At 41.6% G+C, this 26,640-nt stretch overlaps 1 pseudogene; it reads right to left on the minus strand.

Annotated features, from left to right (window-relative positions):
- Positions 1 to 7,530, minus strand: part of LOC149175976 (uncharacterized) — a 99,178-nt pseudogene extending 91,648 nt beyond the window's left edge.
- Between the last annotated feature and the right edge of the window lie 19,110 nt (positions 7,531 to 26,640).

Raw genomic sequence — 26,640 nt, forward strand, 5'->3', positions numbered from 1 at the left:
TTCATCAACACATCTTCTTGCTTGCATGTTTGTCATCAATCACACAGCATCACCACGAACAACAAATGAGTGCAATATAGATTTTTTTCTCTAGGTTTTCTCTCATGATTAATGGAAAAATTTGTGCAGGCTCATAGAGAAACATTCATGACTAGAAATCATAAGCAATGATACGCAACATCCATGTTCATAAGTTATTCATCTCATAATTTATTTATTCATTGTGCAAGTGAGAAACTATGTTCATAATTTATTAATTCTTTGTACAAGCGAGCATCCACGAATAGTCAAGCTCCTTTACCAATTGTCATCAACAAATATCTTGTTTGCATGTTTGTCATAAATAAGCAACATCATCACAAACAAGAAATGAGCTCAATATTGATTTTTTCAATGAAGCTTTTGACCCAAAGAAATTTAGAATCTTGGGGAGACATTTCAAACAAACCGTGGGATTTTTTTTTTTTTAAGATTTTGAACCTATCTATCTATCTATCTATCTATCTATCTATCTATATATATATATATATATATATATATATATATATTCAAATTTTAGGTGATTCTAAAAGTGTTTTTGGGGTTAGAAAACTCATTTTTATTTTTTTTAGAGATGTGTTTTGATGTCTTTAAATAACACAAGATGTTTTTTTCAACATATAAAATCTTGGTTGGGGAATAATACATGTAGGAACTATGCATGGTTTCACCTGGTTGGAAACCCCTAAAATTTATGGGTTCCCCTTCAAGTACTACATTAGAGAAACACTTTATATGGAATTTACCTTTAGGTATATAGGAATTCCCCTAGGTTTACCTAAAACTAGTTTTAGATAAACTATTCGGACATATAATTGTGCTCACCCTAGTACACTATGAACAACACTCAAGGATGCCACTATCTAGAACCTAGGTAGTTAGTTAGTATGAATAACAACATGATTGAGCTATTAGAAATTAATTGATGAAGCAAAAAAAATAAAAAAATATTGCGGAAACACAAATACAAAAACACATAAAATAAGAGAGACACAGATATACGTGGTTCACCCAATTTGGGCTACGTCCACGGATAAACAACCAATCCTTCCTTTTATATTATCCAACAATATGAAAATATTCAACCTACAATAGATCCGTTGTAATTTCCTCTTCGCTCTCACACAATCTTCTCTCTTTCTCACTGAGAATATTAATGCACACTCGCAATACAACTCCCTCATATAAGACAAGGGGTTTCCTTCTAGGGAAAAAAACCTTAATTAAACATAAATTCTAATGTTAGATCATTTGCCTGATGAACGACCCATATTGACTATGAAATTACAATATTTTACATGAAAAATTTTCACCTATTTTTAGCTTCGGGGGTGCTACCCCCGATTCCTCGCCTCGGGCAGGGAGGAGGAGCTTCAAACATGCAGCTGTGCCTGGATCCCCTAGGAAAAAATAGTTGGGGGAGGGGGGAAGTCCCACAACAGCCCTCCATCATGGATTGGGATCCAAATTTGGCAGAAATAAGACATCTGAATAAGGAAGATAATCAGGCTCCACATCTAGCAATAGTGGGGGGAATGCCCCCCCACACCCCCCGATTGGGTATTGGGATCAAAATGCATCTGAAACAAGACCTCTGAATCATGAAGATAATCAGGCTCCACATCCAACATGAGCCTTCTTAGTTAGTAATTTTTTATACTGGGTTGAAAACTACTGTTGGACCCTTCACATATGTAAGAGAAATATACACCCTAACATTCCGTTGTCTTTACACCCAGCAATATTTTTTTCCATGACTTCAAAAAAATATGAAAAATTGAATTCACTAATTAAACCTCTATAAATATAATTCATGACTCATGAAAAAATATAGTACAAGTAATAGAACATATCTATGTTCGAGAATCAAGTTAAGAAAACAAGTGATACTATGAAGGTTGAATTGTCATTGATGCAAAAATTAGTTAAAAGGGATATGGACGAATAGATGGATGAATATAAGGAAGAAATATAAGAACATGAAACATTTGGAATCTAAAGTCATATAATCCCTAGAAGACAGGCTCCCTAAAATTGATAATGTGAAGGAAGGGTCTCAGGAAAATAAAGGTAGTATCAACATTGAACAACTTTCCAATAGTAAGAATTTTCGAGAGGGATTTAAGTCCAATAATGGAGTTACATAAAAATGGTTTCCAAAGAGAGTAAACTTTACCAAGTTTGAATTAAAGAAGTTTAATAGAACATAGGCCTTTACTTAAGTGAACCAAATAGAGAAATGTTTTCAATTGAATATATGGATGATAAGCAAAGGATTCACATGATAACTTTGAACTCTGGGATAAAATCCTATCAATGGTATCAATGGCTAGTTAAATGGAAGCCCAGTTATTATCATTATGCTTGGTGTTTATTTATAAGAGACTTAGAAACACAATATGGAAAAGTTTGGGAACACGACTACTTCAGTTAATTGACAAGAATCAAGTAATTAAGTGATGTTAATGATTATAATTTAGAATTTCAGGTATTGGCCACAAGGGTGGATAACATAAGTGATGATATTTTTTAGATGCTTACCTGGGTGGATTAAAAGAAGATATTAAACATGAGATTTTCCTAAAATAGTGTAAAATTATTATGGAAGTTATCCACTCTTCTCATCATATTCAAGTAAAGAATAAGGCTACACATAACACTACCATTTAAACATACACATGAAGTGGGGATTTTTTTGAGATTCATAAGACAATTCTACCTCAATCTACTTGAATATCATAGAAGGAAATGGAGGAAATAAAGGTAAAAGGAATATGCATTAGTTGTAACAAAAAATGGTCGAAAGGGAATAAGTGTAACAAAACAAAATTGTTCACCTTGGAAAATAATGATGAAGAGGAAATGGAGGCATCTTCTCAAAGAAATGAGAAAGAATTTGTCAACTTAAACAAGCAGGAAATAGAGGCCAAAATTGTGTACAACATTGATTCAAATAGGTAAGAAATATCCATTCATGCATTGGTAGGTTTGTTAGCACCTCAAACCTTGAACACTTTTGGTTATATTAAGAAGAAAAAGTCCATAGTGCTTATCGACTCAAGTAGTACTCATAAATTCAATTGTTTTGTATATTCAGTGACAAATTTTCAGTTTTTGGTTGCCAATGGAGGGAGTATTGATCGTGTGGGAAAATTCCACAACATTAAATCAAGTATGGGAGAACATAATGTGGAAATACCAATGTATTCCATTTCCATTAGAGGTGTAGATGTTGTTTTTGGGAATAAATGGTTAAGAACATTAGGTACCATTTCTACAAAATATAATGAATTATTTATGATATTTGAATTTTAAGGAATTTAATATGAAATCAAAGGCATAAAATTTGGACTTTATCAGATCATAAAATCTCACATAATAGAAAACATCTTAAAAAAGGGTAGCAAGGGACTTTGGTTAAACTGTATTTTATGGATGTCAAGCAAGAAGATGAAAATATTCCAAAGGAATTAAAATGCACCTTGGAAAAGCACTATAGGGTCTTCAAAGAAATTCTTAAAGGTATACAAAGTCCATCTAGAGATGGTGAATATAAAATTGAACTAATATTTGGAATCACTCCTCCTAATAAAAGACATTATATATATCCTGATCGATGAAAGGGGAAGATTGTGAAAATGGTACAATACATGCTAGATTCAAGTATTATTCAACCTAGTAGGAGTTCTATTTAGCTCTGATATTGATCATGAGGAAAAAATATAATTCTCAAAGGATGTGTCTTAATTATAGGTATTGGAACAAAGTCACTGTTAAGGATAAATTCCACATCCAAAATATTAATGAGCTATTAAATGAACTTCATGAAATGGCTTATTTTAAAAAGCTTAATCTTAAATCAGAATACCACCATATTAGATTAAGAAAATAAAACATTCCAAAAACAACATTAAGAACACATGAAGGGAACTATGATTTCTTGGTCATGCCTTTTGGGTTGAGTAATGCTCCATATACTTTGTAAAGTCTTACAAACAAAAAATTTCAACCCCATCTTAGAAATTTTTTTTTTGTTGGTTTTATTTGATGTTATACTTATCTATAACAAATCATGGGAAGACCTCCTTAAACATGTGGATACATTTCTACAAAGTGTTGAGAACAATTAATAGTATATAAAAGGATCCAAATGTGATTTTTGGAAACAAGAAGTAGAGTATTGGGTCATATTGTTTCAAAGGAAGGAGTTAAGGTGGGCCCTCAAAAGATCCAAGTTGTTACGAAATGGCATATTCCTAAGAACATCAAGGGTCCTAGAATATTTTTGGGACTTTAAATATATTATTGAAAATTTGTTAAGAATTATGCATGCATTGTAGGCCCAATTATAGATATCTTAAAGGAAAATTAATTTGCATGGAATGATGAGGCTATTTGGCATTATGTCTGTTAAGGACTGCCATGTCTTCTACAATAGTATTAAAAACATTTGATTTTGGTTAAACATTCATAGTATAATGTGATGCATCTGGATAAGGACCAAGATTGAAACCAAATAGAGCACTAGATTTTGAAATCAAACAATTCAATGGAAAGGATTTAGTGACATAAACTAATCCAGGTGGATATTGGTGGCCACCTGCCTATTCCACCTAGAGTCCCCAATCAGTTTCATCTGTTTCCTTGTTCATTTCAACATTTACTATTTTTAGCAGTTTTTTGGGTCCTGAACTTCTGGATCAGTTTTGAATCCCTAAACGACGCTTTTTTTGGGGTCCTCAACCAGACCTTTCCAACAAGGTATTATATGCGCCAAATAGAGATAATATGACCAAGTTATGACCTCGGGAAGTTGGCTATCCAACTAACCCTAATGAGGTCCACAAACTCTTGGTGTTACATCTCCTCGAGTTTTCTCATGTTTTCCAATAATAAATAGGGCATTGAGCCTCATTGTAACATAGTTCAAAGGCATGAAGCTGCCACATCTCTTCTCAGAGATAAGCTACCATCGCTTGAGCTATCTTATTTCCATTTTGTTTGTAAGCATAGTTTAGTATTTGTTGGCTTATGGGGGCTTGACCCAGGTTCGGAGTTATTTAGCCAAAAAAATCCATACACTACTGGCCCTTTCGACATTAGCCCACGGAGCGCAGACTGAAGTCTCACCCGAAATAGTATGGGGGGATGCTGGAACCAAGTTTTCGCACCCTTGAGATGTCTGAGATGTCGATTTAGTCCAACTAGATCTGTCTTCGTGTAGGTTGTTTCACGCACTATTCCAACCTTCAATACCTTCGCGATCTGTTATAATTGTCTTTCGTACAACCCTAACTAGGGGTTGAGATGCTTTCGTGTTGCTAGGGCAGCGAACTGCACTATTTCCCCAAACTACGCCGCGTATCCTACTTATCTTCTTAATAGATCTTAGTTAACTTCGCGTAAACAAATATTCTATCTTGCATTCACTTAATCAATACAATTATACACATTTGCGCATCATATAAGTATTAGAAGTGAACTTCATATCCAAGATAACAGATGCATAAAACAGGAAATAAATACATAGAAATGATAGTAAAATTCTCTTCATTAATACTTCCAGCTGTTATAGACTTGACTTGCCCTGCTCTCTTAGCTACAGGGCTCCACGCACTCAACTGCAGAATACTAGGCCTCTGCGCACTCAGCTGTAGAGCCTTCTCCTACTCTATGACCCAAAAATAGACTTTTCTCCACAGATCTATCTCATCCACATCATATGTTCATATTTTCTTTTCCATTTTTTCTCTTAACTACTTAGAGCCTCACTCTATTTATATAATCCTATGGTCCACGGACCATGGGTAGATCTCTACAGTCGACATTACAATAACAAAACTAATGGTGGACAACCCTATGACTCTTTTACAAACTACACGCTCCGTGCCCATAAAATGCAGATTCTTTACATTGAAATTACAGCCTTTGACCAAAATCTAGGCTCTAAGACCCAAAAATTCCCTTGGGGGATCCCACGCCCAATAGGGCCCCAACACAAACATTTTGACTCACCCTCAAGTCACTCTGTGGGTGCGGAGATCTTTGCGCGAAGACCTCCCAACTCTGACTGGATCGCTACAAGCTCGGTAGCGCACTGAGCAACTGCCTATTGTCTTCCTCAACGCGTTGTTCAGTGACCGCTGTGGTTGAACTGTTGCCCTGGATCCTTTCCTGCATTGCTTGCAACTATGTGAGCTTTGCTTCAATGGAGGTTGTAATGGTGTACGCCTCATCAATCCACGACTATAAGCGTGCCTTCAAAACTGCTTCCTTATGTCGAGCAGCATCCACCTGCTCCTTGAGTGCTTTAGCCTACTGCATCTTGGCGAGCCTCTGTGTAAGGGAAACCGTCTGTACGGTCCCTTTTACTTCGTCATATCTCTGTTGTAGCTCGCACGCCTCTGTCTCTAGGTGTTATATGTTCGGGTCCTCTTGCAGGGTGGTGAGGACCTCGAATGACTGCTCGAACAACTTTGTGTAGTCTGTCACTGCAATGTTGACCGCCGCCATTGCTGTGGTAATCGCGGTGGCACGCTATTCCTTAACCTCTGGTGGAGTTGAAGGCTACGCCTTCAACTGCAGTTCTACTATCTGAAGGTTTAGATCCATCTGAACCTTGGCCATTTCCTCTTTTTCCTTGCGCACCCCTGCTGCTAATTTTTGGACGCGCGCCTCCACTGGTTCTTCTGCTTGGATGGCCAACTCCAGGACCATCTGGCAGGCTTCCTCTACCACCTGCACTATTTGTCTATTCTGTGCCACTACCTTGTCATGCTGTAGGCTCAACTGTTCCATGTTGATGCGTTTCTCACTCATTACCTGGAGTGCGCGACCCTCCCTAGCTCGTAGTTCTATAGTGACTCCATCCTGCAAAATATAGAGTGTCTCCCGAGGGAGCGCAACCATGTTTAATCTGATTCCCTTCAACCCACTGACCATAGGCCTGTCAGCCTCATTTTTTGTAATGAGTGTGCCATCTGGTAGCACTATTGTGTTAGTCATTTGGGCGCGCAACATTTCCTCGGTCGTAGACGTGCCTACTGCGAGGCTGGTGGACATAGTTCCAGCTTGTGGAGTGCACACTTGCAACTCTTGTATCTGTGTCCAGAGAGCCCCCAACGCCATTTGGTGTTTCTCCTCAAACTGATGGAGGGCCTATGTGGTGACGTTCCTCACAGTCTCCTCAATATCATGGAGATCCCCCTCAGTGAGGGTGATCGGGTCAAACAAAGTCTTTGAAGACTTTGGCTTCTTTCGCTACCCTACCTGTTCTCTCGGGCGCAAACATTTTAGTTGGGTGGATGCTGTCTGCAGGTCCACGCCACCTTGTTCTGTATCGGTCTCTGGCTCAGGTGAAGGCAACTTTTGTCCTTTGCGCTCTTCTTCTGTTGCCTTTTGCTTCTCTTCTACCAACTTCGTAGCGTCACACACCGCCTGGGCCTTAGCCACTACTTCTTCCTTCCTACGTTTCTCTGCTAACTGCGCCATCCATAGTTTTGCCTCTTCCTTCTTTCACTGTGCGGAAAAATTATCTGCTTCTACCATAGAGCTAGTTGGAGCATGCCACTCTGGTGGCCACGACTCCAGGACCGTGAAGATGACATCATCTGTTGCCAGATAGGGTAACTCGCGCCTTGTCTTCACGGTGTCCTTCCGCGCCCTGACGTAGACATGGTGAAAATCTGCCTTGAACTCCGTGAAGCTCTATAGACTGTTGTAGACCGTGGATGATAACCGCAACTTGCGATTAATCTTCATTCTGATGTTCATCTCCATGAGCACCCAGAATATTTTGTTGTCCCTTATCCTTTGTGCATCCTTGGTTGCCCACAACGCAGTGTACTTTGCTACCTCTGGAAGGTCTTGCATGATCGTCAGGAACTGGCTATCTTCAGGCAATTCTCGGGCCACCTGTACTATTGACAACAAAAGCCACACATAATGAAAAGTTTTTCCCTGCTCTTATGCCTCGCGACAATTCTCAAGGAACTCTTCGCATAAATAGTTTTCCCAGTTGAACTGGACCCCTTCTACACATTGCGCTGCTAGTGCAACCATTGGTGCGCGGGCACCTCATCCGCGTGGCACTTCCACATAACCTTCCCTGCCAATATCTATGTCGCAACTTTAACCATAGGATTTTTGATTCTGGAAATGGCGTACCCTCTCTTCTTCTTCTCCATCTTAAACTTCCTTTTCATGGCCTCTGCGATGGCTAAATCATTTCTCTTTCCCTCTGAAATGTTTGCTGGGTTCTCCCATTTGCAAGGGAGACGGGTAATTCTGTGAATCAAATGGTTTGTGATGGGGATGGGCTCCTCCAGCCATAAGCACCCATCATGTACCAGGTAGAGCAGTTGCCTGATGAAAAAAATGGTCACTGGGGCACGATGGTAATGCGACACCTAGAGCAGGTTTAGAAACCCTTCTTTCTCAACTCCCCTCAGCCATTTATGTGGCTCCAATTCTATGATTCCGGTCGACATGTCTTTCTTCTGGTGCATGAGATGCGCGGTCGCAAGATGCAGGAACTTCTCGTGGTCTGCTAGATCCCAATCCTCAAACTTCATCACGAGCGCTCATCCCAAGTGTGCTCCTTCAAAAATAATGTCATCAGGGAGTAGCGAAGCCTACAAAGAGCTCTTTCTCGCATCAATATCTTTGGGCAACTTTGCTTTACCTTTCCGTGGAGGAACATATGCGGGTAGCCTAGTAATAAGGTTTGCACCCTGGGTTTCAACCTCCATTTCTACATCCTCCTCCTCTAGCAGGATTGCTTCGAATTCTTCCTCCTCATCGGCCTCCAAATTGATAGCCTTCCCCTTTTCTTCCATTGTGAGCCTAGACCTCAACGGATTTCTATGTGATACGCGCACTGGTACCATGACCTACTTGTCTTTCTTAAGTCTCAGCATGCACGGTGATTTAGGCATTTATGCGACTATCTTGGCACTTTGTGGGGCTTCCACTTCCGTAATGGCCTGCGCAGCTTCCTTGGTAGTCATTAATCCGGTATCCATGGCTTCTTCAGGTGTTGCCATAGTGCGATTCCATAATTCTCTAAATGTCTTGGGTAATTGCTCAAGCAACGAATTCGCCTTCAGAAGATCGAACAAGTCTGGGTTCATGAATGTCTGTGCATGCAACAACTCAGTCCTCAAATTGCCAAGTGTTGTTTGCTGGACAACCCTTTGTAATTTATAGCACCTTTTGAATTTGAATTCGATCGTTCCCCCCACATTCGGTCCATTAATGCTCGATTAGCGGCAAATTTTCAAGAATCTAGCCCATAAAGTTCACCTTAAATGCCTGCCGCCCACTCCATTTGGTCTCAAACCAAGCATCACATCGTGAATAGTGACTGTAATGGTCACTTTCCAGCCAACCTGTGTGGCAGCGCAACTACCCTCACATTGTCGTGGACCCTGGGACACTTTTCTACTGCGTGCAGTCTTGACATTGCGTAGTCCCCAGGCATTGTAGTTTATTGTCCCACGCCTCCTTTCAGCTGCCTGGAGTGCTAAGACTGTGCTTTTGTCAGATAGTTAGATGGTCGAGCGCTCTGTGTATGTCCTCAAATGACTTCCATTGACTTTTCCTGGGAAGATTTCTCCATTTAACTTTACCAACTACACCACGCCACCATCTGTGATCTCCTTAATAACATATGGTCCCAGCCAATGCATTCTGAGCTTCCCTGGGAATTTATCAAACTTACTATCATACAAAAACACCAAATCATTCACCTTGAAGGTGCACAACTTAATATGTCGATTGTGCCAAGCCTTTTCGCGCTGCTTTTGGACCTACTGGTGAAATCCAACAAAAAATTATTCTTCTTCGAGCTCCTCCAATTGCGCGAGCCTCTCCTATAGGGCTCCGCGATCCATCATACCTGTGAGTGCTACTATGCGTAGACTAGGAACGATGTATTCCATGGGAATTATGGCTTCCACTCCATAGACAAGCCTAAAATGTGTCTATCCCGTCAATTTCTTACATGTCGTCCTATAAGCCCATAATACTGCAAGTACGCGCAGGCCCCTGCCACTTCGCTGCACATTGCATACCTTGTTCAGCACATTGCACACCTCGTTGAGTGCCTTTGCGCGTAGAATCTTTTATGCGACATCTCCTCCTGCATAATGTCTTCCCAACATTAAGATCCATTTGCACCTTTGTCCCGCCAACACACGCTTATTGACCAAGTCTTTCAGCGTGGAGTACATGTGCATCCACGCAGGTTGGGGCTCTTTTCCATAGGCCTGCATCCTCCTAGCCAGATGTGCATGTGGACCATCCTGTCCATTGTACTTATCTATCAGTCGCACCCTAGGCTTCCCAAATTGTGTGTGCATCATTCTCCTACATTCATGCCAGTCGTCAAAGCTCCCTTTGTGCGTACCCCACCATCTCACGGGCGTAGCGCGCAATACCCAGTCCAAGGCCTAGAATCATTTCTTTTCTAGTACTTCTCTTTAAAATGTATCCAAGAAGGTATCTACCTCACTTAAACCATCATAAGTAGGCAGGTCTCTTACTTCTGTCGATACGTAGCGCAACGACCTTGTCATCATATTACAATTCAGTGTAGTTACCTCATGTAACCGATTATGCCATCGCTCTGTTTCCTCATCTGAATCTGAAGTACAGGAGCTTTCACGCTCCCATGCAATCCACCCATCCGTGGTGGGATTCACCCAGTCCTGGTCTCACATTGTTATCTTATAGATGCAGTCCAAATCATCATCACTTTCATAGTCATGCACCGACTCCGTATAGCGCGATCCTTCAGTAGGATCTAGGGTTACAACTACGCGCAGTGACTTCTTTTCAAAAATCATTTTGCGCTTCTTCAGATTGATCACCCCTTTCATGTTAGTGGCCCAATAAATTCCTAAGAGCATGGGGTAGGGATTGTTGTCATCAACAATCTCTATCACTTCAAAGTCTGCGAGCACACTCACTCCCTCAATATCCACAGTTATTCCCTGTAATTGCCCCATGGGTATTATTTTCTGCTGGTTCACCATCCTTAGCTGAATTGGAGACCACTGCAGCGTAGGCCGCCCCATTCGCTCCCATATTTGCTTCAGAAAAACATTTGCATTTGATCCCAAATCCAAAATTACTTGGTCCATCTCATATTCTCCAATTTGCACGGTTAGTCTCATCTCTCTTCCTGTTCTTGTCTTATGCTTTCTGATCTTCTGGACTATGCACGGTTCTCCTAGTGTGGTCCCAACACATCTGTTGATGAGTTCCTGTAACCCTTTCACCACCTTACTATCATAAAGTAGCTTCATACATGTTTCCAGGAATGTTGTGAGCATAGATGGGTCCATCTCCGGCTCTGGTTTATCTTTTCTTCTTGAAGTGGAGGCATCAGCGAAGCTCTTCTTAGCTTCCATGAAGGTTTCCCGAGTGCGCTCCAAATCAAACTCCGCTTCTTTTGCTGGAGCTTTGCAAACCCAAGTACTATCTTCTGACTATTTTCCTTTGTCATCTCCCATCGCGATTCCACTTCGGAGCACAATGTTCACATTTGGATCTTCCTTGCACGGCTCAGACCTCATCATCTGTAGGTTCTAAGTTGGGGGAGGTGGTAGCGCTCCTTTGTCGCGTATCCTAGCTATCAGCGTAGGACAATCTTCTATCTCATGATAAAACAAGGTGCAATACAAACACAACTAGTGCGTTGGATTCATGCAATCACAGGCATAATGTCCTAGCCCTCCGCAATTGTAGCATACCAGTTGTCTGTGATCTCTTCCATGTCCTCCTCGGCCTCGGCCTCATCCACACCGCTGAAATCCTGTTCGCACCATTCCTACATTTTGGTCAAGGGGTCGCGTTTCGGCCTGAACTCTATAGGTGGGAGTTCTATCCATCATCAACTCATAGCTTCTGCAAGTGTGCTTATCATGTCCCACTGACCTAGAAAAGTTGCAGAACAACTGTTACGAATTTTGCGTATACTTCTGTAACAAGTGACAATTGTCCATGGCATGTTTTCCTGCTATTTGACAAATCGCACACCACAAAGCAGGCACCGCACTAGGTCCTGCTTGTGCTTCCGGCCTTAAGGGCATTGTTCCTCCTCCTGCGAGGTAATTTGTGAAAACCAGGAAGTGGTCATTGTCATGACCCTGACCCTTGAATTTTATGCACCATACATCTTCGTGCACTTCTGGTTGAGATGTCTTGTCCTATTTCAGACTCTGCATCTCATGTAGGAATTTACAGGGTAAGTTCCTCAGAAAGAACACCAAAAGGACACTGCTCACAACCAGATCACAGATCAATACACCAGTATTTTTGACGTGGTTAAAACCCTCAAAGAGGGAAACAGTCCACGGCTTGCGCCAACGTGGCTTCTACAGGCAATTTATTAATCAAAGAATGAAAATTTACATAAGCTTCTCTCATGCACGGATTGCCCGAACAATGACCCTCCATGCGCTTTAAATAGAACTCATGGACCAATCGGGTGTCAAGCCACGGATCAAGTGTCGGTAATACCGAGGAGAGAATGAACCGTCGGATCACTACATATTGTGACCGTCGGATTGTAAGTTACAATATGTACAACGGTAAAGAAACACACTTTACCTAACTCTATACCTAACTCTAAACTAGACCAAGTTGTACTTAACTACTTCCTATGTGTCGGAATATCCTAACATCCCCCCTTAAGAACAACTTGGGATAGGATTGAAGGATTTACAAATATGACACAATAGGAGAAGGAAGGAGGCACTAGATCCTATCCCCCCTTAGTGACAACTTCCTGAACTCCAAGCATATATCGAAGTTTAGTGAACTTCGCCTCTGTGAGAGCCTTTGTGAAGATGTCTGCAACCTGATCATCTGTTGAACAATATTGCACTTCAAGAACATGGTCATGAATGAGCTTTCTGATGAAGTGCATGTGTAATTCAATGTTTTTGCTGCGCTGATGCTGGACTGGATCTTTGCATAGCTGAATGGCACTTTGATTATCACACCAAAGTGTGGTTGGATGCTGCTGCTCAAAGCCAAACTCTGATAGGATCTGACGAAGCCACAAGGCTTCCTTACTAGCTTCCACGGCACCACAATACTCTGCTTCTACTGACGAAAGAGAAATGGCAGCATGTTTCTTACAAGCCCATGTAATAGGTCCTGAACCAAGAGTGAAGACATAACCGACAGTAGACTTTCGATCATCAGGGTCACCAGCCCAATCAGAATCAGTGAAACCGACTAATAGAGGAGCTGCTTTGGCACTGTAATGAATCCCAAACTGTACTGTACCTCGAACATAACGAAGTATTCTTTTAGCTGCTTTCCAATGACTCATGAGGAGTCTCAAGTTCTGCAATATGGAATCTAAGATCAGGAGAAATAGACATCCCGATCAAACCACGTGCTTGATCTTGTCTATTTTCCCATTTTGCAGCCTTGTCTTCATCTTTTGGTTTCTTCTCTTGGTCAGTGGCTATTCTGTAGAGACCTTTACTTCTAAGTAAATCTTCCATGTAGGCTATCCATTGGAAGTAGTTAGTGCTGTCAAGAATGACTTGGCATGGACTTTCCATTTAAAAAAAAAAAAAACTGAAGCTGAAGATGCTGAAAGTAAGTGTTCCAATGGATAGATCTTGAAAAATTAGGCTGTCTTAAAAAAAACGGCTTTGAAAAAGGCTTCCGGATGAAGAAGTTATGGCTTTTTGAAAAAACATTTGTTGAAGTTGCCGGCAAAGTGCGCGAATGTGCGGGAATGAAAAAATCCGCCCCCACAAAATGGAGATTTGAACCCAAGACCTCTACTCTCTTAAAATAGCTTTGAACCAATTGATCTATACAAAAAATTTGAGAGAGAGAGAGAGAGAGAGAGAGAGAGAGAGAGAGAGGGGGGGGGGGGCCTCGGTTTGCGTGCTTGCCTTGAGAAAGCTCTTTTTCCCTACAAAACACAAAACACAAAACCCAACACGAATATGCAAAAAAAAACGAACCTTGCAGCTCGAAGTTAGCTTTAGCCAAAAAAACTAGATATTTTTTTAAAAAAAATCTCAAAGTTAGCTTTAGCCGAAAAACTAAATATTTTTCTCAATGTTTCTGATTTTCCGAGATCACACTAAGGTGCAGGGAAAAGAGCATATGCATGAGAAAAATCCTTCCTTTCTGTATCTAGGAAACGACAGCCGCATGCAGTTCTACCGGCTTCAGATTTGGATCACCAACGGACGCGGCCCTCAAATAGCTCCGATACCATGTAGGAATTTACAGGGTAAGTTCCTCAGAAAGAACACCAAAAGGACACCACTCACAACCAGATCACAGATCAATACACCAGTATTTTTGACGTGGTTAAAACCCTCAAAGAGGGAAACAGTCCACGGCCTGCGCCAACGTGGCTTCTACAGGCAATTTATTAATCAAAGAATGAAAATTTACATAAGCTTCTCTCATGCACGGATTACCCGAACAATGACCCTCCATGCGCTTTAAATAGAACTCATGGACCAATCGGGTGTCAAGCCACGGATCAAGTGTCGGTAATACCGAGGAGAGAATGAACCGTCGGATCACTACATATCGTGACCGTCAGATTGTAAGTTACAATATGTACAACGGTAAAGAAACACACTTTACCTAACTCTATACCTAACTCTAAAGTAGACCAAGTTGTACTTAACTACTTCCTATGTGTCGGAATATCCTAACATCTCAAGGCATAAATACTTCAGCTGTGTGTGGATCTGCTGAACTCTTAAGTTAGGATCTTGCAACAGGGTCTCATGTAGCCTCATATAAATCTCTAAGGCCTCCGCTTGAGTTGTTATCTTTTGCTGCGATATCACACTCCTTAAATGTGGCATTAGTGAAGCTACAAACCACTCGCGATGTTGTTCATCCATCAGATTCATATTAGCTTCGCGAATCGTACATTTTAGCCTCTGATCTAGTTCCCAAGGAGTCTCACCTGGTAGCACCGTGATCTCTTTGAATCTAATGATCGACTATGCTTCAGACTTCGGCTTGCTAAGTTCTCTATTTAGCACTGCTTGGATATCCGCGATTTGCGCATTTGGATTATCATTGGAGTGATTAATATACTAGGTCAGTGTGTAGTCCTGAAGGGCGCCAACCAGTGTCGCTTTCTTTATATTGTCATCTGTAACTCCTTGCGCTTCCCATACAACCCTTACCACGAACTAGAATTGGTCCGGATCCTCATTTCCCAATCCTTTGAACACAGGCAACTTCACTGTGCTTGCCATATTGAATCACGGTGGTGGTGGAGGTGGTACGGGTGAAGATGGAGGTGATGGTGGTGAAGCTAGTGGCGGTGTGGGTGGAGGTGGTATTCATGGAATTCTTTGCCTTATCAGATGGATCACACTTCACAGTGAGACCTTCGCAAGGTCTTCCTCGTCCCCTTGTGGAGGTGAAATCAAGGGGCTAGTTTCTGGTCCCTTATTTCCTTCGTTCTTGTAAGCTTTTCCACTTGGCGTAGCCCTGAACATCAAGGTAATTGCATAACCCTCTTTTCGCACAATAGCATTTTAATCCAAGTATTCAAATACTTTACGTACTTACCTTGCAGTCCTTTGAGAAAGTGTCGCTCTACCTCATTGTAGCTAACTTAGGTGTCAACCGTGAACTCAGTAGTGAATCCTCCTATAATACGATCGAGCCAATGATCAACGATGCACACAATCTTATCCTCTGATGCTTCCAACCTTCACACTAACTCTGGGGTCCACACAATAGGACCGTCAAGCTTCCACCTTCCTTGGCTATTCGTTAGCTTCACGATCCACTCATATAGCTCAGTAGGGAAGGACACAAAAAACATTTCGTGGATCTCCATATATAGGTAGCAGTTTAACCATTCTTCTTTTGATAGTCGCATGTTCATGTTCTCTTGTGCCACGAACTCGTGAATTTTTCTGTCCAACCAGCCTTCAATTTCTTTCTTTGTTGGATTCCAATGATATGACATCGGACATCTCTATGCAGATCCTGGTCCTGGCAACAAAACCATTTGATGGCTTATGGGGGCTTGACCCAGGTTCAGAGTTATTTAGCCAAACAAATCCCTACACTACTGGCCCTTTCGGCATCAGCCTGCGGAGCGAGGACTGAAGTCTCACCTGAAGCAGTATGGGGGGATGATGGAACCATGTTTCCACACCCTTGAGATGTTTGAGATGCTGATTTAGTCCAACTAGATTTGTCTTCATGCAGGTCATTTTGTGCACCGTTCCAACCTTCAATACCTTCGCGATCTGTTATAATTGTCTTTCGCACAGCCCTAGCCAGGGGCCGAGATGATTTCGCGCTGCTAGGGCAGCGAATTGCACTATTTCTCCAAACTACACCACATATCCTACCTATATTCTTAACATATCGTAGTTAACTTCGCATAAATAGATATTCTATCTTGCATTCACTTAATCAATACAATGATACGATACACATTCGCACATCATATAAGTATTAGAAGTGAATTTCATACCCAAGATAATAGATGCATAAAACATGAAATAAATACATATAAATAATAAGAAACTTCTCTTTATTAATACTTCCAACTGTTACAGACTCGACTCGCCCTGCGCACTCAGCTGCAGGGGTTTGTGCACTCAGCTGCGGACTACTAGGCCTTTGTGCACTCAGCTGCAGAGCCTTCTCCTACTCTACGACCAAAAACTAGACTTTGCTCCATAGATCTATCTCGTCTACATCATATGTTCATCTTTTCTTTTCCATTTTTTCTCTTAACTACTTAGATCCTCGCTCTATTTATACAATCCCATGGTCCGTGAACCATGGGTAGATCTATACAACTGACATTACAATAACAAAACTAAGGGTGGACAACCCTATGACTCTTTTACAAAGTACGTGCTCCACACCCACAAAATGTGGAGTCTTTACATCAAAATTAAAATTTTTGACCAAAATCTGGGCTCTAAGCCCCAAAACTTCCCTTGGGGGATCCCGCACCCAACACTGTTTTTCTATTAATGAAATGAAGTGTTTTTTCTATTGCATCTCTATGTTTATGATTATGTCTGTAAGTTGTTGCATTCCTGTTTAAGTTCAGATCAGTGGTATAAGAGCGGTTTGCTCTTTCTCTGTTTTTCTTTGCATGCCCCATTGAGGTTAGGGTATAAGGAGTTAGGGCCTGATCTGGTTGAACCATTGCAATATTTTCCTTGCAAAACCCAAATGAACTCCCATGGCAGAATAAAATAAAGACAAGGGGGCAGAAGATACTTTCAAAATGTTGCTCAAGGAAGCCCTCGAGCGACAGAGGGATGTGATGATGGATAACTTTGCCCAGATCTTTCGACGGCTACCCAAAGGTGATGCATCTTCATCAAGCAGCCACTTTGGAGGCACCACTCCTTTTAAGGTACAATTTAACTTCGATATTCCCATATTCGAAGGCCTGATAGATGCAAGCGCTGTAGATAAATAGTTAAATCTGTTAGAAGGATATTTTTCAGTTCATGACTTTTCCAATTGGAAAAATATTACTTTTGCACTTCTCAAATCCACCCCACATGTTAAGGAATGGTGGGAAACCTACTGTGAACAAAAGGACAAGAGTGAACCCTCATTGTTTTCAGCCGCACTCACTTGGAATTGTTTCTGAGACGCCATCAAGGAACAATATTACCCTATCTAGAGCTATGAAGACAAATACATAAAGTGGACCATGCTATAGTAGGGAAGGGACCAAGATGTGTCAGAGTTCACAAATACTTTCCATACCCTTTGTACGAAGCTGGGTATCAAGAATAATAAGTGAAATTTTGTGCTCAAGTACTGTGGTTGTCTACACAAGTACATCCAGGACGAGATGGAGTTCCTCGACACTTCCTCGCTCGGCACGACGTATCATTACATTGTCAAGATTGAGCAGAAGTTTAAACAAAAGAAGCCAAGGCAGGGCTACCTAGGACAACCCGCCGAAGCCACAAGAAAAGAATAACACCATGAAGATGAAGAAGGACACGGGAAAATGGTGTGAGTTCCATAAGAGCTCCACTCACAATACAAGTGAGTGTCAGGCCAAGCAGTCACTGGTAGCTGAGCTAAAGGCTTTCGAATCAGATGTAGGTTCCAACTATGAATTAGAACCCAATAAGGGAATTGACAAAGGGAAGTAGATCATTGACGCGGAGCCAAGTGCCACAGTGGCCATCACCAAGATACAGAAAATTGAGCCTGAAGATTCAGAGGGGGGGGGAATGCCTCTTCCACTCACAGATGTGGGTGAAGGGTTCTCCGCTTGCAGTTCATTGTCGATAGCGGGAGACAAATAACCTCATTTCAGTAGAGGCCATGAAGCGGCTACGCCTAAATACTATAACACATCCACAACCATACACCATCGTGTGACTTCCCCAAGGATGAGATCTTTGCGTTAGCGAGCAATGCCGCCTTCCCTACAACATCGAGCCCTTCACGGATGAGGTACTGTGTGACGTTGCTTCTCTTTAAGTTTGTGATGCATTGTTAGGAAAACCATACTTGTGGAAGTGACATGTTGTATATGAATCTAGACCTTGCTCTGTGATTATTACTTTGGCTAATAAGTTGTACAGGATACCGGCGGTAGCCCCGCCTACCACCATCTCTTTGATCACTGCAAAGAAATGCAGTAAGATAATTTCCTAGACCAGGAAATTTGTTTTCCTTATGATTTCCCCCAGGGAAAGAAGAGGGTTGTGGCCATGACTTCCAGGTAGGGCTCCTCTGCACAACAACAATAGATGGACACGGTTGTGGAGGAGTATAGGGATATTTTCACCTCACTCATAGGGGTACCGCTGCACTATCAGGTCAAGAACTACATCTATCTGACCCCAATCACTCCACTATCTAATGGACCGATCTATTGATGCTCTATTCTGAAGAACGATGAGATCAAGAGGCAGATTTAGGAACTATTCCAGAAAGGGCACATAAGGCTAAGATCATCACCTTGTGGGGGCCCAATTGTATTGGTATAAAAGAAGGATGAGACCTGGAGGCTCTATATTGACTATCTGGCACTGAACAAGATCACTATCCGTAATAAGTACCCAATGTCGCAGATTGATGAACTTTTGGATTAGCTCAAAGGGGCCAAATATTTCAGCAAGATTGACTTGAAGTTAGGTTATCAATAGGTGCCTATCAAACCCTCTGATGTGTGGAAGACTGCCTTCAAATCCAAGGAGGGACTTTTCGAATGGTTTTTCATGCCGTTCAGATTGATAAATGCCCATGCAACCTTCATGAGATTGATGGACAACATCTTGTGACCCTTCACCAATGCATTCGTGGTGGTGTATTTATATGACATCTTGATCTTCAACCAGAGTTGGGAAGAGAACCTCCACCATATTCGACAGGTCCTTCAAACCCTATGACAACACAAACTATGTGGTAACTTGGAGATATGCACCTTTGGCCTGACTCAGGTTCAATATCTGGCGTACATCATTGATGAGTAGGGTGTACATGTGGACCCATCTAAGATACAAATCATTCGGGATTGGTTAGTCCCAACCACTCTAACAGAGCTCCGCAACTTTTTTGGGTCTTGCCAATTTCTACCATAGGTTTGTGTTGGGGTTCTCTCATATCAGCTGGCCTTTAAGTCAAGTCACCAAGGGCGAAGCGAAAGCAATTTTTTTTTAATGGAAACCAACAACAAGTGTTCTTTGAGTTGAAGAATCGCCTCTGTTCTTCACCTGTGCTCATATTACCAGACCTGCAACAACCATTTGAGATTGAGACAAATGCCTCCAACTATGCTATTGGTGTGGTTCTTACTCAGCATAGGCATCCAATGGCTTACCAGAGTGAGACACTTTCAGACATAGTCTGAAAGTACCCCACTTATGACAAAGAAATGTATTCCATTATGCAGGCTTTCCGTCAATTGAAGCATTACATTTTGGGGAAGGAAATGATTATCCACATAGACCACCGACCCCTATAGTTCATACAGAGATAAGGAAAGTTGCAGAACAATCGCCATAAAAAATGGTCCACCTATCTACAACAGTTCCATTTGAACATTAAGTAAAAGAAAGGAAGCACCAATAATGTCATTGATTGCCTCATTCGACCACCGGTCATGGCACTGATCACTGTGCTTGAATCCTTTGGGCACGAGACATCAGGGTGGCTGCATCTTTCCAAGAGCGATCCAGAATTTAGCAACCTATACCACACACTCCTGGAAGGGAAGGAAGTTCCAAAATTTCACCTTCAGGATGCACTATTATGCCACCTGGAAAACATCTATGTTCCTTCAAGTGAGAGCGCCAAGATGATTTGGGAGGCGCACTAGAGTCGGGTCGCTAGACATTTTGAAGTAGAGAAAACAATGGCGGTATTGCATAAGTATTTTTATTGGCCAAAAATTCGTCATGATGTTGGGAAGTACATTAGATTGCCCTCGCCATTGCCAAACAAACCATGAAGAAGAAAGGCCTATATACTCCTCTACCTGCTCCTAGCCAGCCTTGGGAATCTGTCTCCATGGATTACATGCCAGGGATTCCTTCTACTAAGCACGACAATGATTGTGTTTTCATGGTAGTTGACAAATTCTCTAAGATGGCCATCATGACGGGCTACAAGAAGAGTATCACAGCAGAGGCCACTCCTAAGCTCTTCTTTGAGCGAGTGTGGGTATATTTTGGTATCCCACAGTCCACTGTGTCAGATCGAGACAATAGATTCCTAAGTGCGTTTTGTTAAAGTCTTCGGTCGATGCTGGATACAAAACTTACTAAGTCCATGACTTTCCATCCCCAAATGGGTGGCCAAACAAGGGTTGTCAATAGGATGATCGTACATATTTTTCACATGTACAACTCGAAGCATCCATACACGTGGGGTGAAATTATACCCTATGTCCAACACAACTACAATAGAGCTCTCCACAATTCAACAAGCCACAACCCCTTTCAGGTAGGGCTAGGATTTCAACCATTATACCCCATCGATGTGGCCATACCATTTCAGCCACTTTGGTAGATTCAGATGATGTTCAGTCCAAACCTCAAAGGGATAACAACTTCACTGAGCACATTCAACACATCCGTCAATAGGTCCATGATATATTGGACAAAACCAATGCTAAGTACAAGTAGCACCATGATCAACATCGAGTGCCACACAAATTTTAGGTGGGTGACAAAGTTTGGCTACATTTGCAGAAGGAGCCCCTTGCTGGACCCCACCGCAAGCTTTATTCACTTTGATATGGGCCCTACACCATCACCAAGGCCATCATTGACAATGCCTTCGAGCTTAGCATCCAACCGTTCCTTGGTCTAGACCCAGTGTTCAATGTAGACCACCTTCGTTCATACTTTCCACCATTATTGGACACATTTGACATTGCAGAACAACTCACACTAACAAAGCTCAACCTGGATTACATGGAACATGCCAAACTGATCAGATCATGGACACACAGATCAAGAACACTTGCCAACAAAGGATACAACTATATCGAATTGTCAAAGCATGCCAACTACTTCACCAGGGTAAGTGGTTCACCAGGGACCATGTTCAATAGAAATTTCCTCACCTCATGGAGGCTCTGCACGCAATGGGGACCATTACTTCCTAACGGGGGAGGAATGGTCTAGGTGTCTATTTTTGGCCACTCACCTATTCCACATAGACTCCCCAGTCAGTTTCATCTGTTTCCTTATTCATTTCAACATTTCTTATTTTTAGTAGTTTTTCGGGTTCGGAACTTCTAGAGCAGTTTTGACCCTCGAAATGACGTTTTTTTGGAGTTCTCAATAGGATTGTGGCAATTGGTAGGGGCCTACAAAAAAACATGTAGTACTCAGAGAGACCTTTCCAAAAAGTTATCATACGCGCCAAACAAAGATAATATGACCAAGTTACGACCCCGGGATGTTGGTTGCCTAACTAACCCCAACGGGGCCCACAAACTCTTGGTGTTACATCTCCTAGGGTTAGGGTTTTGGTTGTTTAGGGTTTTCTCATGTTTTCCAATAATAAATAGGCCCTTGAGCCTCATTGTAACATAGTTCAGAGGCATGTAGCCGCCACATCTCTTCTCAGAGATAAGCTACCATTGCCCGAGCTATCTTATTTCCATTCTATTTGTAAGCATAGTTAAGTATTTTTCTATTAATGAAATGAAGTGTTTTTCTACTACATCTTTGTGTTTATAATTATATCTGTAAGTTGTTGCATTCCTCTTTAAGTTCGTATCAATGGTATAAGAGCAGTATTCTCTTTCTCTATTTTTCTTTGCATGTCCCCAACGAAGTCAGGGCATAAGGAGTTAGGTCTTGATCTAGTTGAACCATTGCAAGATCAGACTCGGAAAACCCGATGACCTCCCATGGTGCAAGAAAAGAAAGATGAGGGGGCAGGAGATCCTTTCAAAATGTTGCTCGAGGAAGCTCTTGAGTGACAAAGGGACGTGATGATGGATAACTTTGCCCAGATCCTTCGACGACTACCCACAGGTGATGCATCTTCATCCATCATCCACTCTGGAGACACCACTCCTTTTAAGGTACAAGTTAACTTTGATATTCCCATATTCAAAGGCCTAGTAGATGTAGACACCGTAGATAAACGGTTAAATATATTAGAAGGATATTTTTCAGTTCATGACTTTTCCAATCGTAAAAAGGTTAATTTTGCACTTCTCAAATCTATCCCACACGTAAAGGACTGGTGGGAAACCTACTGTAAACAAAAGGATGAGAGTGAACTCTCACTATTTTCAGCCACACCCACTTGGAATTCTTTTTGAGACACCAGGAAGGAACAATATTACCCTATTTGGAGCTATGAAGACAAATACATAAAGTGGATCATGCTACAGTAGGGAAGGGACCAAGATGTGCTAGAGTTCGCGAATACTTTCCATACCCTTTGCACAAGCTGGGTATCCACGATACTGAGCAGAATTTTGTGCTCAAGTACTGCGACTGTCTACACATGTAAATCTAGGATGAGGTGGAGTTCCTTGAAATTTCCTCACTCATCATGTTGTATCGATACGCTGTCAAGATTGAGTAGAAGTTTAAACAGAAGAAGCGAGACTTTGGATCTGTGAATCCAAAACAAGGAAAAATCACCCACAAAACACAAAATAGAGGACCAAGCCAAGACAGGGAAACCTAGGTAAACCCGCCGAAGCCACAAGCAAAGAACAACACCACAAAGATGAATAAGGACACGAGAAAATAGTGTGAGTTCCATAAGAGCTCCACTCACAATAAAAGTGAGTGTTCGACCATGCAATCACTGGTAGCCGAGCTGAAGGCTATCGAATCATACGTATGTTCTGACTCTAAATCAGAACCTAATAAGGGAACTAGCAAAGGGAAGTAGATCATTGATGCAGAGCCTAGTAGCATTGTGGCCATCACCAAGATCCAAAAGATTGAGCCTGAAGATCCAGAGGAGAGGGAACGCCTCTTCCACTCATAGATGCGGGTGAAGGGTTCTTCCCATTGGACTGATCTATCAATGCTTTGTTATGCATAATTATGAGATCAAGAGGCAAATTCAGGAACTATTTCTGAAAGGGGACATCAGGCCATGCTCAAATCCTTGTGGGATCCCAATTATAATGTCACAGAAGAAGGATGGGAACTGAAGGCTTTGTATTGACTATCAGGCGCTGAATAAGATCACTATCCGGAATAGGTACCCAATCCCATAGATTGATGACCTTTTGTACCAGCTCATGAGGGCCAAATATTTTAGCAAGATTGACTTAAAGTTAGGTTATCACCAGGTGCATATCGAACCTCTGATGTGTGGAAGACTGTCTTTAAATCCAATGAAACGGTTATCCATTACAGGCCAAAACAGGCCAACTCCTTCACTAGGGCAAGTGGTTCATGAGGGACAAGGCTCAACAGAAATTTTCTCACCTTATGGAGGCTCTGCACACAATGGGGACCATTGCTTCCTAAGGGGGGAGGAATTATCCAGGTGGATATTGGTGGCCACCCACCTATTCCACCTAGACCCCCCAGTCATTTTCATCTGTTTCCTTATTCATTTCATCGTTGTTAAAATTGGCAACTAGGGCCAAACTCCATGAGGATCACCTTATTCATGGCTGATAATATTTTATCTAGATTCCTCTCATCGAGAGGTGTAGGATTGATCTAAAGATCATCCGATTCAGATAAGTATTTATGGAGATATGAATTTATTTTGATTATGGACGAATTGTCAAAGTTGGCCAGCAACTTATGTAGGCTCAGAAGCCAAACAAACACATCTATTCATCATCAACGTTTGCATATAAATACATGATGTCTCCTCCTCATTTGGACACACTTCTCATCCATCTCTCTCTCTCTTATGTGTAGAAAAGAGTCTCTCTCTCCTGCGCAGATAGGTCTCTCTCTCACACGTGGGAAGGAAGGACGCGGTTTTTCTAATGGTTTACAAACTATAGATTATAACTTTGACCAACATTGACTAGCATTCTCTCTCTCTTGACTGTGCAATAGGTGAACCTGACTCTCCTTGGAAATCCGCAATTTTTGGTACATGAATCAAGGTGATCTGACCTCCAGTTTGGAAGATATTGACTGCCCTAGTTTAGGGCTGATGCTGGTGATGCCGATGATGTTGATGCGGGTGATGCCGAAGATGCTGATGCCAATGATGCTGATGATGCTGATGTCGATGATGTTGATGTCGGTGATGCTGATGTCGGTGATGCCAATAATGATGATGTCGGTGATGTCGATGATGCTGATGCCGGTGATGCTGATGTTGATGATACTGATGCCGGTGATGCCAATGATGTTGATGCAGGTGATGTCGATGATGCTGATGCTGGTGATGCCGATGATGCCAATGATGCTGTTGCCGGTGATGCGGATGATGCTGATGCCGCTGATGCAGATGTTACTGATGCCAATGATGCTGATGCCGCTGATGCTAATGCTGTTGATCTAGGGTTTGCTGCTGCTGATATAAATAAGACTTTTGTGCTATTTCTCTCTGCTGAATTATTGAAGATAAAAGAAGATTTCATCAAAGGGTTTCCCCATATTTGGGTTTTTCCCTGGCTAGCCGCCACATCTTGTGTCTCTTGTCTTGGCTTGTTTTCTGTTGATCGTTTAAATGTTCTATCTACACTTTACTTAATTTTCATGTGATTGCTAATATGTGAATAATAAAAGAAAGATAAGTAAACTGATCTAAGCATAGAACATACCATAATTTAACATGGTATCAGAGTTGAGGTGAAGACAAAGCCCAAGCAAGAGCAAGAGAAATCACCGAAGAGAAGGTTGGCAAGACTATCTAAAATGAACTATGGGGTCCTCAACACTCTTCCCCGCTGAAGACAAGCTTCGTGAGAAGTTTGACTATCACGGATGGAAGATGTCTCTCGATATGACTTTAGAAGATCAAGAAGTGTTGGACCATGTGAGAGGCAATATTGTTGAGCCTCCATCAAATGCATCTATTGCTGTCAGGAACAAATGGAAATCCAGAGAAGTCAAAGAAGATCATTCAGGACTCTATCAATAAGCTCTTAGTGGCCTATGTTTCTGAGCTGAACGCCTCCAAGGAAATCTACAATAAACTGGTGAGTTTATTTAAAGTTAATGATGCAAATAAAGTTCTGTTTCTTAGAAATAAGCTGAAGGAAATTAAGAAGGGAAAAGATGGAAATATGCAAGGATATTTCTTAAGAATCACCGAGATCAAGAACGATCTCCTATCTATTGGGGAAGTAATTCCTGACAGGGAAATGGCACTCAAAACTCTTGGAGGACTACCATCTGAATGGTATATATTCAGGACTACCCTTCTCAATAATAATTTAATTCCTGGATTTCAGGAATTAATGGAAAGATGCACTCAAGAAGAAGCAAGGATGGAAGAAGAGGAAATGCCCACACTTAAAGGTCATCCCGCTGCCTTTTCTTCTCATGCTAAAATAAGAAACAATTCTGAGGCTAAATCCAATGAACGGCTAGAATATGAAATATCTCGTGAAAGGTGTAAGCAATGTCTCTCTTAAATTAAATCAAGGTAATACAATCCACCTACAGGATGTATTATATGTACGTCATCTCAAAAAGAACTTGGTGTCCATTTTGGCAATGGAAGACAAAGGCTACAACGTGGCTTTCAGTGATGGAAAGGTACGTGTATGGAAAAACAATATTAAAGATACCTTCACTCTTGGGTTTTGAGTTGATTCATTATATCAGGTCGAAGGAAGTCCGCTAGGTGTCATGTCTTGTGACACATCTCTTTAGTCCAAACTATGGCATCAGAGGTTTTCTCACCTTCATTATAAAGCTCTACTTGATGTAAGAAAAATGGTGACCGGGATGCCCGAGTTCAGAATAGAGCAAGAAGGTGTATGTCTCAGATGTGCCGAAGGAAAGATAAAAATGGGACCATTCCCCTCAAGCCAAAGTAAGGCCTCCAATATATTGCAATTAGTTCACTCAGACATATTTGGTATGATGCCTCTGAACTCCTTGGGAGGATATTCATATTACCTCACTTCTACAGATGATTATTCTCGCAAGACTTGGATATATT

Source organism: Pinus tabuliformis, chromosome 4_1, assembly GCF_031772625.1.
Source record: "Pinus tabuliformis cultivar Carrire ecotype Pingquan chromosome 4_1, CPIR1, whole genome shotgun sequence".
NCBI classification, from domain to species: Eukaryota; Viridiplantae; Streptophyta; class Pinopsida; order Pinales; family Pinaceae; genus Pinus; species Pinus tabuliformis.